Source organism: Columba livia, chromosome 1 (assembly GCF_036013475.1).
Source record: "Columba livia isolate bColLiv1 breed racing homer chromosome 1, bColLiv1.pat.W.v2, whole genome shotgun sequence".
In the NCBI taxonomy this organism is placed as follows: domain Eukaryota; kingdom Metazoa; phylum Chordata; class Aves; order Columbiformes; family Columbidae; genus Columba; species Columba livia.
The window spans coordinates 110,148,043-110,163,413 of record NC_088602.1 but is presented as its reverse complement, the minus strand read 5'-3'; the positions used below and the strand labels follow the sequence as shown (position 1 = coordinate 110,163,413).

At 39.2% G+C, this 15,371-nt stretch overlaps 1 long non-coding RNA gene across 2 annotated transcripts in view; it reads right to left on the bottom strand.

Annotated features, from left to right (window-relative positions):
- The window catches only part of LOC135580137 (uncharacterized), a 41,048-nt gene extending 27,726 nt beyond the window's left edge, over positions 1 to 13,322 (bottom strand). For both annotated transcript variants that reach the window (XR_010474405.1, XR_010474406.1), the window contains exon 1: positions 13,051 to 13,322. This is a non-coding gene — a long non-coding RNA (uncharacterized LOC135580137). The remainder of the gene's footprint in view (positions 1 to 13,050) is intronic.
- Positions 13,323 to 15,371: the final 2,049 nt, after the last annotated feature.

Genomic DNA, 15,371 nt, shown 5'->3' with positions numbered 1-15,371 from the left:
GGCCTGGGAGGGATTTCAGTGTGGATCTTTCAAGATGTCTGCAACTGTTTTAATTAAGCTGTTATTTAAAATAACCACTTGGAAAAAAAAGAATCGGGGAATGCTATCATCATCTTTATATAGCTCTTGCTCATCATAAAACTGAAATTAAAACAGTCTTGTCAGAAAGCTGTTATGAGGTCTTTAATGCTTTTGACTCTGTAACAGTGCTTCTTCTATTGAAGACGGGGATAAGGATGAACTTGTCATGGATCCTTCAGAGACTATATAATGAGAGCTATGACAATGTTCTAGTTCTTGAGAGGTTACCAAGTTCCCAGTTGCTGTGTGTTGTTAATTTTTGTTTAATCCTAATATTTTATTTTGGTTTAGTCCTAATATAACCCTTATATTTTATTTGTTTAAAAGATGAGAGAGTATATCACAGTACTAAGCTGATATGAGCTACATTTCCTTCCTGCTTTGCTGTGTATTTTTTACAGACATACTCATCAAAGTGAAGACCCTGCTTAGCATCAAGTGATTTACTGTCTCCTCTTTGACTTTGAAATGACAAATTTAAGAATTTAAAGCTGTTTAATAACCAGTCTACTGCTTTTGTGTAATCATGCCCTATAGGCCTGCAGAGAACCTCTATGCAGAGCCAAAATCTACAGGATGGCAGGAAGACACTGCCCTAAAATGCCACTTGGAAAATAAGCACATACAAAGTAGCTGCCCATATTCATGCTCTCAACTTTTTCAGCTCTGATTTAGGATACGCAGTTAAAATGCCTCCCCGGCATGAAGATTTTGTTGCTCAGCCAGTCAACAGGGTGGGATTCAGCTCCAAGTTTGGACACTGAAGCGGAGGTGCCTTATCACAGCTTATAGGTCTTCCTGGTGTCTCTGGGGAGATGCAGGGGATGAGGTAGGTGCCCACAGCTGCATCACTCAAAGGTTGCCAGGATCCCCTTCCCCTGAAGCTCCCATTTCAGAAGGGCACACGTCCTTGCCTCACCTCCCAGCCCATGGGGATACACTATGGCATCACAAGTAGCCCTGCACATCTGTCACTGGGCACCAAACTGAAACCCTACATCTGGACAGCTGAACCAAGACTGGGTGTGAGGTGAAGAGTTTGGCAGACTCCAGGTGCCTTCACTGCCTGTAAGAGGAGCTGAAACATCAGGCTTGTATACGGTCATGGAAATGCAGGTGTCAGATTTAATTCAACCTAAGGTTATATTCTATAGCCCACTGGTTGTTCCTAGGTGATACCTCTGAGCTCTTCCCTCCCAGTTACAGCTCTGCCGATCTCCTTTAATTCAAGTCACAGCAGCTGCTAGTGGGGTTAAATTCAAAGCTGACAGGCAGAAGATGATATAAAATTATGCAACTGGGATGACAGTTTGGTTGATGGAGGTTTATATTTTGGCAAAACAGATTCCTTTTGGTCCAGCACTGAATGTAACCCAAGTTGTGCATTTTCTTCACACATTCCTTCCCTTATATATGTGCAGATGAACAGCGATTATCCTTACTCTCTCATCAGTGTAAATGATGGTCAGCTCCAGGGAAAAGAGTGAATTTATGTTGTTATAAAATAGTATAAGTGAGAGAAAAAAATAATCTGCAGAACATACCTTTTATGTTCTTTAATCTGGACTTCTAGATATAGCTGGAAAAACAAGAACTAGTTGCTTTAAAGACCTGCAGTAATATATGCTTCTATACCTAAAAGATTTTATTCAGGCTTAAAGTGTTCTGTAATTAGGGTGAATTACTGATGTTTAAACTAAGGTACAATTCAATATAGAAAAAAAAAATTCTCCCTGCTACCTTTTGAATTGAAACCAGAGGCAAAAGTTCTGCATTTTAAACTGTGCATGGTTTGATCTATAGTTTTCAGCTGGGCATACTCCTAGGAAAATGAATACCTTCCTCTGTGATGTACAGTGGAATTAATCCAAAGATCAAGATCCCTAAGCTGACACAAATCAGCATAAAGTCTCTGGATATCACCACCTCCAGATCTAACTCTCAATATCATATCTATAAATACTGTTGTGAAGTAGCTTTTAGATAATCTGACTCTTCTGATATATTCACAGTTTATGCTTTTTAATTCATTAGTATGACTCCAATCAACGGAAGACTTTACAGAAATCCTTCTTTTTTTTTTTTTTTTTGAATAAATTAATGTTATCTGGTATGAAAGAGACACCCTTTACCCACTGCTGAAATGCAACTTATCTGTGGAACCCAGTGCAACCACTGAATGTTTCATCTGTGGATTCTGAAGTGAGGAGTAATGCCTTCTTCAGTTGCATGGGAGGTCTAGGGGGACAGATGATGAATTACCCAAACTACAATTAGACCATGACACAGTCCAACAACCACCCTCTGCTGTGAAACACGACAGAATTTAAAGCAACCAGAAATCTCAAGGAACTCAGGGATGTGAAAAATTAGTCCAACAAGAAGGCTGACTTATGGGTCTGGATTCTCCCAGGGTGCAAAATTTTTCATACCAGCATTACAGCAAGGTGAGTCAGATGTGCTCTGTTACAGTTTGGGCTCTTAACATCATCTGTAATACTTATGAGGTGTTTCACAAGGAAACTAGGACATATGAGCAACCAACGGTCTTGTTTTCAGTAAAAGTGTAACTGAACTTTTGAACTGAGAACAAGTTTTTGTGATTAAATCTTTCTTCCTAGTTTTTTACAAAAAAAAATTGTCAAAAGCACAGCCTATAGAAGTGCAATCCCTTTTCATTTACATATCAGATTTGCAGAAGTTTCAATAAAACTAGAGGCAACTAAGTATAAAAGGATTGTTCAAGGTACCAGTTCATCCTTTATTAATTTATTTTTCTTTATAACCCTTTCAATTAAAAAAAATAATTATAATTTTCTTTCTACTTTATTAGGAAAAAATATTTCATGTAATACAATGAGGTATATAAAAAGAGCTTGCCTCTACATTTTGGTAGGCATCTTTAGAGAGTACTGAATATTTAAAAGATCTTATAAATAGAAGCAGGATCCATATGGCAAGATAATAAATATTCATAAAAGTGTGGATAGTCTGATTGTCTGACTCATTTTTATGATTGCAGCACAGTAGGAAACAAATATACCGCTGCTCCATTCAAGTGCTAGATAACGCACTGATCTGCCTGCCTGTTCCATCTAGGCACCTTGCATTAGAATATTTTTTTCTCATTGCATCTCATAAACAGCAATGTCTTTTAGCCTTTTACTTTTTGAATATTAAGCTGTAAAGTTTCAAATTCCTTAATTGGATGTGACTGTATGTGTAATGTGCAACTCTGGAGGGGTACTCTTTGCAGATTTCTTGAAGAATGTACTGCATTACAATGTATAAATTTTGCACAACTGACAGAAAAAAGAAACTGTGTTGAGCATCAGGTGGCCCATGTGAAATTATTAATTTCTCACTCAATCCATTTCCCAATGGAAACATGTCTACTATACACAAACTCCAGCTTGGCATTAATTGCCACACTTGTTTAAAATCTCAGTTCCACAAATAGGTCCTTTCTTTAAATATGCACTCAAGTTTCCATTAAGGCAGCTGGTGAACTGGGCCAGGGAGGCTCCTATGGGGTGGTGGGCTGTCTCTGCAGGAGGAGGCTTGTAGTTTAAACTTCACCATAAGAAAAGCTGTCTCCTTCAGATAGGACATCCATAGGTGCACAGTGAGCAGCAGAGTCCAGAGCACGCTCCTCAAGCAGAGGCTCCAGTTGCCCACTTTTAGGCGCGGGGTGCTCTACCACCTGCACACAACCCAATGTCTCGGAATAAAGAGGAATAATCAAGTGCTTGCTATTTTTTGCTAGACTTGCTTCTGAAACGTCCATTCAAAATTAGTACTGGAGCCCACAGGTTTAACTCAGCAGAAACTGAGTCATTGGGAAAGGTTTCCTACTCATCTCAGTTTTTCCTTATAAAGGCTCAAATTACAGTAAAGGAGAAAGATAATTCGTAATTGCTATCCTGCAACAGTGTCCTGGGACAGTACTTTGGAATCATCCTCTCCTTAAACATGATTTCATCTCATATTTTAAGTACTTAACTAATTTTCCACTACTTTCCAACCTGCATTTGGCAAATTCATTAGGCTAATTCTTACTGGCTGTACATGCCATTCACTTATATTTACATCAAATCTATATCCTTCCTAATTGTTTTATCATCATGTTTGTGTTGTTCTTACAACCTAATGTTGGTTTGATTATTACTGAGAAAACTGAAGTTTTAATTTATTATGCCTTTGCTTTTCTAATGGAAACCACAGTATAATCACTTCTGAGTAACAACTTGTTACATGCATTTCATGCTCATAATTCTTTCACTGATACTAAGCAAATAAGTTCCGCCTAAATTCTCCCTGCATACGTTTTGGCAATGGTAGTGAGCCCTGAGGATGCATAGCCCACCGTTATTAACCTTTAAGGAACACGGAATAATTATTGTTAACTTTGTTGTAGTTCAATTGTTGTTAGCTGAATGCTTGTTACCACCTTCTCAATCAGCCTAATAAATTATGAGTAAGATGGATTACCAACACATTATATGATCTAAATAGGCATGAAAAATGAATTAGGAAATGTTGCCATAAAGTCTCTTTGGTTATTACATGCACACTCTGAAGTAACATAGTTAAACTACTTTCCAGTTGAAAAGATGTTTTGAAGATGAATAATCAACCTGTTTGAAAAGAAATGACATGTCAGGTATCACGTTTCTTTGCTCCTTTTTGGGAAATTTTGTCACCTAACATTGGCTAATTTTCTAGCATTCATCTCACTGCCATGGGCTAAGGGGCTAAAATTACTTGGAGTATGTCATTTGTACACACTGATTCAGGCTTAGTTCCTTTCTCTTTCAAACAGAAGGAAAGCTGTATGCTTTGATCATACCACTGGAAGATGATGCTCATCTTCTCTCTTTCTTTTCCCATTATTTTCAACAAGTATAATGTCATGGAAATCAAACCTTCCAGACTCCTCCTGGCCACTTTTTAAATATGGGAGGAAAAAAAAGGTACCCTTTTAAGGTACCCTTTTAAGGTACCTAAGGTACCTATTTTTTAAAATTAAATAGAAAAGAGAGCAGTGAATATATGTGCGTTCATATTTCTATCCTTAAAGTGACATTTCTTCAGAATCCCCATAATTTTCCTTTATGCTTGTTAAAGTCTTTCCCTACTTCTGTGTGGATGAATAGCACAATTTTTTGAACAAGTCTATTACAGTGAGTAGAAAGACTTTGGCAGATATCCTGTATGGACCCTTGTCCTTTTCTCTTTAGCTTCCCTGCAGGGGAATGGCTCTCAACAGCAAGTTAAAGCTACTGATGGATGGCAGGAAAAGTGGAGAAATCTTTTAATGTCTCTTTTTCTCCATACTTCACCAGATTACTTGCTGAATTCACATCAGCATCAAAAGAACAAGGAGTCAGGTTAGAATACAAAAGGAAAAGTTTAGGAAAGACAGCGCAGCTGCATTTTTTCAGCCCAGATGTGCCTGTTAAAGATTGTTTTAAGATATTTAAAGAATGGCCTGATATAATTTCAGAACAATTAGAGGCTGTTTTTGAGAATGCCTGCTGAGGACAGGTGACAGATCAGACATGAATCAGAAGATGAATGATTATTGTACCATCTTCCAACAGGAGACACAAGAATTACTGAGGAGCTAGAAGATTCTGTGTTCAACTTCAGAAACAGGGAAACTTGGAATGAGTTAGTCAACAAAGAACTGTAGATGCTGGGAAAACAGCAAGAGTTTAAGAAAAAGCCAAGATAAATTTCTAAATAACATATATCAGGCTATTAATTTTCCTTACATGATAGTATAACACGTCAAAGGAAAAGTGAGGAATCAGTAACGTGACATTACTAGACTCCCATAAGTTTATATACACTGTTTTGCCTGACTTTCTCACAAGCTAATGAAGAAATATAGTCTAGATGAAGCTAATACAAGAGGGTTCAAAACAGTTAGTATAAACATAATTGGGGAATGGATATTAACAGGTCACCATGGCACTAAACAGAAGTATTGGGCAGGGCTTTGCAGAGTTCTTGTGAACTATTTGTTGTTTTCACTAATTACATGGAAGAAGAAAGCATTAATGATGAAATAGAAACACTTCTTAAACTTTTAAGAGTACTCTAAACTGACCTTGAAGAACAGGATTAGAATTTAAAATAATGTCGATCAGTTGGAGCTATGGCCCCAAAATACTGGATGAAATCCAACTCTGACTTAGGAGGGCATAATCAGCTGTGCAAAAACAGTGTAGGCGAAAGGCACCCTGCAGAAAAGGAGCTGATGTTTCTAGTAAACCAGTAGCCAAATATGAGCTGAAAATGCCATGTCCCTCCTAAAAAGGTAAGTTTTCTCATGGGGGACATATCTGAGCATGCAGTGTGCAAAGTACACGAAAGTAATCCTGTAACTCTGGTTAGTACTGGGCACACACCAGCCAAAATATTTGTGGGACTTAGGCTTCAGAAAACACATAACTGAGAGTAAAGCAACAAATACAAGCTCAGTTCTACAACTTAGGATGTCTGAGGGCAGTCAGGAGAAATGCAGGTTGTAAATGGGAAATAGATTGAAGTGAAACACCAAGTCAGTCTTTCTGTCTAAAAAAGCTGCTGCAGAGAGGAATGCAATGAACTGGTTTTCATGTACCACCTGGATGGAAAAAAAAAAGTCATGAGCTTACAGTACAGGATGAGAAACTTTCTTTAAACTATCTTGAAAGCTAATTTACAGAGGGAAGATTGGTCTGGAACAGATTTCCTGGAGAAGTGTAGGGTTTTCCTTATTGGAAGTTTCTGAGACAGTGCTAGATAAAACTTTGTCAAGACTGACATTCACTTTCAGACCTGATTTTCTGATATTCTGTGACACTGGGGCATACATCAAGAAAAAAAAAACAACACAAACCACAAGGCAATGGCCAGAACTTCTCAGACTTTTACTGCTCACATCCCTTTCGCTGAGATTCACCTTTTGCTTTAACTTGCTGCCCATAATGTTAAAGTTGTGACAATAAACCAAAATTTAATTTATTAATTAGCTGAGAAGCATTTTGAACTGACATAATAAAAGTGGTACCTGAGATGTTTAATGAGAATTCATGAAATGGGATTGGTTAATGAGACACAGATTGTTGTGGAAATCCTGTGAAGGTTTTCTCTTTTACATAAATTAGATGGTACAATTTCACAATCTGTATTATTACCTCTGTTTGGATACTTTGATTTTTTTTTTTAATGATTGATGTAATATGCTCAGTGAGTTTTATGAATGTCTAATAGATGTGACAGTTCTTTCCCTGGGTGGGCATAGATATTCACTGCTCTTATTTTCTAGAATGTTTTCCCTCTAGACTGGAACATGTGTATAATCAGAGACAGAAAGCAGACTTTTGCAACCACATAGTCCTTCTTTTATGTCATTAGAGAAAAAAAAGGGGACAAGAGGTTATTTCAGACAAGAGGTCATTTCATACATAGGCTTATTTCATCAGAGGATCAAATCCAATTAATCAACCTATTTTCAGTTAGTGCTTGAAAACCTGCATGAAATAATTTCTGACAAAATAACCTAACACTTAGGTACATAGTCATAATTATCTTGATTATAAATTATTTATTCATTTTTTATGTGACCAGTTTTTTTATGTACTAATTATTATATTTCCCAAATGCATTTGCTATTAGGGGTCATGGCACAGTACAGTCAGGAAAACTTAGCTTGAATTTTCATTCAAGAGATTATTTGGATTCTTGGAAAGCAAGCAAGTCAGGGGCACTTTTACCAGTCCCCACAGTGCTTGTAGTAACACAAATATACGTTGTATTTTAATCTCAAAAAAGCTCTGAGTGAGAGGAGAGCTGGGTACACAATCAGACATGGTAAATCTCCAGTCTTGCTTTGCGTCAGCCAGTTTTGAGACTCCCTGTCTCCCTTCAAAGGCTGTAGTGGGACCAGTGATAAACTCCACAGCCACATACCAATGCCACAGCAGCATCGTTCTCCTAAAACCTTGGCAATGCCACTGAATGCCAAAGCGATCCTGAGCCACAGTTATCCTGGAAGATGCAATATGAATCTCGTACTCCTCTCTACAGAGCTTAGCCCTGACCTGCACCATTCTGCATCCCTGCTCAGCTCCGTTGCCTCCCTTCAGCCTTCATGGGGCCAAGACACAAATGTCTTACACAGTTTCCCTGCTCCAGCTGTTCATTACCTCCAGCTGTGCAGAGAGAAAGACACCAAAGAGCTACACTTTTTCTCTTCCACCTTGCTAGTGGCTGTCTAGGTGAGCTCACTGAGGTGAGATCCATGTCCCTGAGTCTCCTCATACTGAGGTGTCCACCACAGGAAGAAGCACTACAAGTCCACTACCTGCCCTCTTGGCCTGATCAGAATGTCTGTGGAACTCAGGACCACTGAAAGGGATGGGAAGAGGGAGATTCACAGTCCCATGAAACCCAACTGAGCTTCTGGCCAAAACTTCAGCAAGATGTTGAGTGGTATTGTGATATATTTTTGGTTTAGTAGAGTGACAGAAAATTTAGACTAAATTTAGACTTTTGAAGGTAACAACAAATGCATCAGGTCACACAACTATCTGGATTTTACTCTTCCCTAAATTATATTTTTACAGATGAAATCATACTGTTTAAACAAAAACCTGGATGCACAAGAGCTGATTTTCATATCAGTGCCATGGAAGACACCTATGAATTAATTTCTGACAGAATAACATCTCCTATGGACTAACGCATTTTAATCCTGACTTATCAGTTTATCATCCTATAGTTGCCTAGAAAGTGAGGTGCTGAGCAGAAGGGCTAATGTCCTTTCCTTCTTAGGTACAAAGTACCTGCCAGGAAGCTCCCCAAGTCAGCTGTTGAAAAACCCACATACACTATAAAAAGACTGATGCAACTCTTCTGATTACAGCTCTGCACAGCCTGCTCCAGAGCTCCTCAATACTTTGTCCAAGAGAGACCTGAATAAGAAAGAGTGTGGCTAGGCCATGACTGCAAACCTCACCTAGGATATTACTGCAAACTTGCATGTCAATTCCTCACCAAGAGATCTGGGACTTCTTTCAATGCTAGAGGTACTATTAGGCTAAAAATCACTTAGTAATCCTGACAGATCCATACAGCTTTGTACACAGAAATACATAGTCACTGCTACATCAGTATAATGGACAGAGCAGTTTTAATGAGGCTTTTGAATTACTGTTTTAGCTGAGCTTGCGTTTATAAGAAAAGAGATACGAGCAAAGATGAAGAGCTCTTTTCCTTTGCCAGGGACTTGTTCTCGTCCATACTTTGTGCTCCAGTTTTCCTGCTTCAATTATGCAGCATCATGCATTATACAATGCTCTTCAACACATGGGGTCAGCCTATAAATGAAGAGCATTAATTTGGTATGTCAGATAATGGGCACTTCCTCCTGCAGAATGGTAGCTTCAGAAATGATCAGAAGTATCAGAAGTATCATCAGACATGGGAAGCATTTGTTATGAGGCTGTAATGATGATGGTGTGTCTGTTTGCCAGCTTTTCTGTAGGAATACATATGAAAGTGAAGCATCACTTTCCAGGGAGAACCTTTATTGCGCTCAACCACTTGTATTAAATGTTAAAAATTCAGCTACCACAGCTAGCTCCAAACAGTAAATATCTGGATGCAAGTAGAATACATTAAATAACAAATAAGTGCAACTCATATAGTTTACCATTCCAGAATGGGTCTATTTACAATCTAATTCCATGATAAAGGAAAAATGTTCTTGTGTATGTGTATGAGCAGTGTCAGTATGGATTAGAGGGACACAACATAAAATATATTTTGTGCAAGGTAAATATCAATACTTTCAACTAAACTTAACACAGCAACTTTACTTTGACCTTTAATGTGATCGGTGATGTTTTCTGCTAAGCTCAAGAGTTAGGTAAAAATGTGAAAGTCTGGCACAAACCAATAAAATTATCTTAGAGGTCAAGTATGCAGATTTTTTTCTGAGATATAAATACCTCTTGTGTTTCAGCACCTTACCTAGTAGATGGCAGTGTCATGTCATTATATTCTATGTCTACCTGCCAGTCTTAAATCAACAATCTCAATTGAAAAAAAAATAAAACACATTGAAAGATGGAAATTTTATATTTATGGGAAAGAATAAATCTGTGAGAAAATCTCAAAGCATCATGAAATGTATTTTATATCAGAAAAGTCTCATCTCCTGCACCCATGGTTTCGCCTTCACTCAACACTTCTCTCTCACTGGCATGCAGACATATTACTGCAAGTTATTGCTTGGGGTGTGTACCATAGTTGTGCATAGATTAATTTGACTTAGTGGGCTGAAAATTTACCAGAACATGAAAAAAAAAGAACAACCAAAGCCATCTAATAAATTGGGCAAGAATTACTCTTGGTTCCTTCATTTAATTTGATAACAGATGTGCATTATACACTGTCACTGCAGAAAAATAAGAGATGTTGTTTTGTAATGGATTATTGAAAAGATTTGCAGTGACAGTAAGGCAATAAATCAAAAAGTAGATGAGCCATTTTTCAATTAGATTTATATGCTCTACTCCCCAGCTTTGTATATAAAAGGAAGAAAGTGAGACTATTTCACAGGAAGGGCTTTTTACAGCATGCAGTCCAGGGCAACCTGTTGGTTGCTTTGGTGACAGCCGAGACCCAAGCACAGTTCACTGGCTGTATAAAATGTGTGTCTATAAGATCCATGAGGTAAGCGGGTCTTCTGACAATCCTTCATATGGAAACTATTAGTTCAATTCATCCTATATGTAAGTTCATGAAGTCAGTGAGCTTAACACTATGGATAATTTTCCCCCAGAGCATTAATGACAAGGTTGCAGTCTTTCAGAGACACTCATCACAACTGCACCAAGGAGGGGAGGGGAGGAAAATTCTTTGCCCTCACAGACCTGCTGCTGTCCAAACGATGGGAACAAATGAAGTGTAAAAGCCAATTTGGGTCCTTTTACCAGCTACTGAGTCTCTCTTTTAAAAACATCGGTCAATCAAACTGACGTTTCCACTTAACCTTGTGAAACAGAGCGGATTTTCTCCTCATTGACATTTAAGCAAGGCCATCATGTGTGCACTCTTCTGTAGCTGTGGCATGGCTGTCATATAAGCAATAGAAAGACTAAAATCCCTGTCTGTTTCCAAACCATTTCTGTTTTTAAATGGTGAGATTTCCTTCATGGTGGAGGAAGACCTTCCAGTCCATTCTGGCACATCTATGGTTCCTGAAGTAGGGTGTAAATAAACAGGCTTATTGCAGGCCAGAAGCCAGCTACTGGCAGGTTCTGGATCGGCTCTGGACCCCTCGTAAAAGCATCCAGCTTGGAAAGATAGGGGTGTTGCTAACGTCTTTCCTGAATAGTTTAGAGAAGGTCAGCTGAGGATGCTAACATCTACATTGTGAAAGTGGAAAAGCAAGCCATCAGTTGGCCTAAAAATACTCTCTAACTTCTCTAAGTTTAAACTTCAAGGTTTTTCTTTACTAAAATTTACTAAAACTGAAACTTACTTTAGACATTAGAGTTTTGAAAATGCTGAAATAGAGTGTAATTCTTAATCAAGGGGTTCTGTTTGCAGGGGAGAAAGGCCGAGTTTATTAAAAAAATATCAAAATATTTTGGACAATCTCCATCTGTAGAACTCCATAAAAGTAAAAAAAGTTTTATTTAAAACATGAATAACGTATGCCATCACCTTGTGCCTGCAAGAAGCATCAAACACAAGCAAGATAAACAGGATAAGAAACATCCATGAGATCACTCAAATATAAGCATGCAAGGACTTCTCTTTTTCCCTCTTGAGTTCCAAGTAATTGATGTCTTGTATAACATGCATGCAATGAAGTTAACCAAAATAAAATATTTTCTGAAGGATTTTGAAAGAATATATAATTGTAGATTAATAACCATATTCCATCTCCAACTATTATTATGATATATTACTAAGCTATAGCTGAAGTCCTGATAGCTGTTTCTAAAGTCACTTGGTTTGTTCAGCCTGGAGGAGACTGAAGGGAGACCTCATGGTGGCTACAGCTTCCTCACAAGGGGAGGAAAAGGGGCAGGCACTGAGCTCTTCTCTCTGGTGACCAATGACAGAACTCAAGGGAATGGCAGGAAGGTGTGCCGGGGGAGGCTTAGGCTTGGCATTAGGAAAAGGTTCTTCCCCCAGAGGGTGGTGGAGCACTGGAACAGGCTCCCCAGGGAGGTGTCACGGCCCAGAGCCTGACAGTGTTCAAGAAGAGACTGGACAACGCCCTCAGACACGTGGTGTGAACTGTGGGGTTGTCATATGCAGGGACAGGAGTTGGACTCGATGATCCTTGTGGGTCCCTTCCAACTCAGGACATTCTGTGATTCTGTGATTCTGTGAATGGATTTCCTCATCGCAGTGTCTAAGCATCATAAGGAAAAAGCCTATCAGCAGAGTAAGTAGACTAGAAAAGCCAAAACTGTGTCCTCCCATTCTTTTCTCCCCAGCCACAGGTAGTGCAGGGTCATCCAAAGCCTGCTCAAAATGTTCACTGCTTGCTCAAATTTGTATTACAGGAAGTGTAGCTTGAGCAAGTAATGAACCTTCAGTAATTACTTGATGATAACGACTGAAAAGTTCCTGTGCCTCTTTCTTTTTTAATGACTTCAAACTTAATTGCTACATTCTCCACAAGGTGAAAAAGGGATCTAGTAACAGAATCATGACATATTTGAAACACTTGTCTGTTCCTGTGACCTGGCTGCATTACAATTCATACTGGTTTAACAAAGAACTGCACCGGTGTAATTTCTCCATCTGGCAAGGTGTTATGCAGTTAAAACTAAAATTGCCACCAAAACCATTTCTGGGCTAGAATGATTTCCAGAGCTCCTGAGCCCTATTCATCTCTCTGAGGTGGGAGGCATATAACAGAAAACCTCAGCTCTCACAAGCCGTTCCTACCTGCAGCAGGGCTTTGGCAGCACCCAAAAGGACTCTGTTGTGTCACCATTTCAAGGAGTGTCAGGCAGGCACCCAAGGCAGCAGGACTGATAGCCAAAGTGTATCCCACTATAAGATTTTCTCCATCCTCACCCACAGAGGGAGAAGGGTGGGCAGTGAATCGTTGCTGTTCTCGTTAGGTGTATAGTTTCTGGTCTTCAGGAGAAAGGTTAAGGCTGTACAGTGCCTCATGCCAATACCCAGCCAGACTGAAAGCAGCCTGGATCCTGGAAGAAGCCCTTCTCATGTGGTATTCTTCCTGGGTTAACTAACTGGTTTTCAGACCACAGAGACATTGTGATTATGCCATTGCTGTGCTGCTTCTGCTAGCCAAACTAGTTCATGCAAAGCTGGTTGAGGTGTCTTTATGTGGTGTGAGACTACTCTCTACCAACATGGACTTTAATGGGTGCTCACCCTTTCCAGCAGTAAGAACTACCATCTGTCAGTTCTTGTCCCACTCCTGCAAGCTTCTCTCCTCCAAGCTCTGTTGCAGCTCCAGCTAGCTACTAAGTCACAATATTATGACATCTGGTTTGTTTCTTAAAGTCCAGTTCTTTAAATAAGGCACTTCTGTTTGAAAGGGTAAGGTTTTTCTCTGTTGCGACTAATGAGAAAAGTTTCAAAAAATGACTCAGAAGAAACACCATGGCTCAAAACCGTAAAAAAATGCCAGATGAACCTGTGGTTTCTGAACACAAAGGGAGTGTCAGCACTGCTTGTCTGAAAAAATACAGTTCAGGCTCATTTTTCAGCCTTTGGTCTGTCACAGCAATGGGAGACCCTCTCCCATTGAGTTGTGTAAGTACACACCTACATCAGTCACAACAAACACTCTAATTTGTGCAGCTTAAGAAGAAAGTCCATGTCAGAATGAAGTGACTTATTGCAGTTCTGCATGCACAAGAGCTCAGTGGGTTTAAACAACAGCCCCTTCTGCCATAATTAGGGTTCAAAATCAGTGTTTAAGTCACACTGCAAAATATGTTCCTTCATATCCTGGACAGAGGTGCAGTGTGATCTACGATCTGTTACCAGGCATTTTTAGCATGCTAGCCAGGCTTCAGCCTGTTGTTGTGTTGAGCTGGTCCATCTTCCCAATTCGCAGAGGGCTCACCACCATAGATCCACTGGCACAGCCAAAACCTCCCAGGCCCTTCTCCCTACATGTTGCCTCAAACCCAAACAACACCGAAGTCATAATCAACAGAGGCTGTGGAGACACAGAGACCATCCTCTCCAACGAAGTGCCCTCACTCCCTTCCATTTTTCAAGGGGGTAAGCCCTCATTTTCATGTGCCTTCCCAAAAGTCCAACAGGCACAGCAAGCTGGCTGGACTGAGAATTCCAGCATTTCCTAAAGTCTTCTACTTTTTCTAGACTGAATAGATTTAGCAAACCTGCCTTGCAGCTTTCATAAGCATATGAAGAATCTTTCTAGTGCTGGAAGGGATTCTTCGCTGCTTCTTCACTTGAATGGCAATACACTTATATGATTCTCCTGTTCACAGTTAAACAAATTAAGTATTTCCTTGACTCTTAGTTTTGCATCTGGCTATCTTTGTTAATTTTTCTAGAGTCCTACCTCATTTACAGTAGTAACAGGGAAAAAGGAAAAATAGGAGAAATATAAAGATATTAGATTCCTTGTACTGGCATTTATATACTACATTGCTGAGCCTTTGAAATGTGAGGGCTTATAAAAATCTAAATAATGTCAAACCAATTGTTCTTCACAGATTAGAAAGAAATTTCATGCATTTTATTACACTTGCTTAGATTTCACAGTTTATAAACCTAAGCAGGATATGTGTTTAGAAAACTTAAACATACAAGTAACATAAAATGTTTTTCAACTTTCCAATCACACGAATTGAGAATCTAAAACAGTTTCCAAAAGGGCCTCTATGATCTTGTTTGTTGCAAGAAAATGAGAAACTGAGCTCTTCAGGAGAAGGACTCTGCACATCCACATGCAGGTTGGAGTTGCGTTCGGCAGCCCATGCACCTAAAGCCTGAGAGCAAAGAGGAAACCACAGCAGGACCTAGACATGGGAAATGCTGAGGGTATTAATTGTATTGTACTAATAATTAATCTGTGAAAGGCCTCACAGAAAGTACATGGAAGAGACAAAAGAAGAGGTTACTATCAGATGTTCATATCTCATTCTAGTCAGTACATGCTACTGTCTCACCTTGGTGGTGTGTGCTGTTGGCTAATTGATTCATTTGTTAGTGCTTGCGCCTTGTTTCTTTTGTCTTCTGCTTTCACAGTGCAAGGT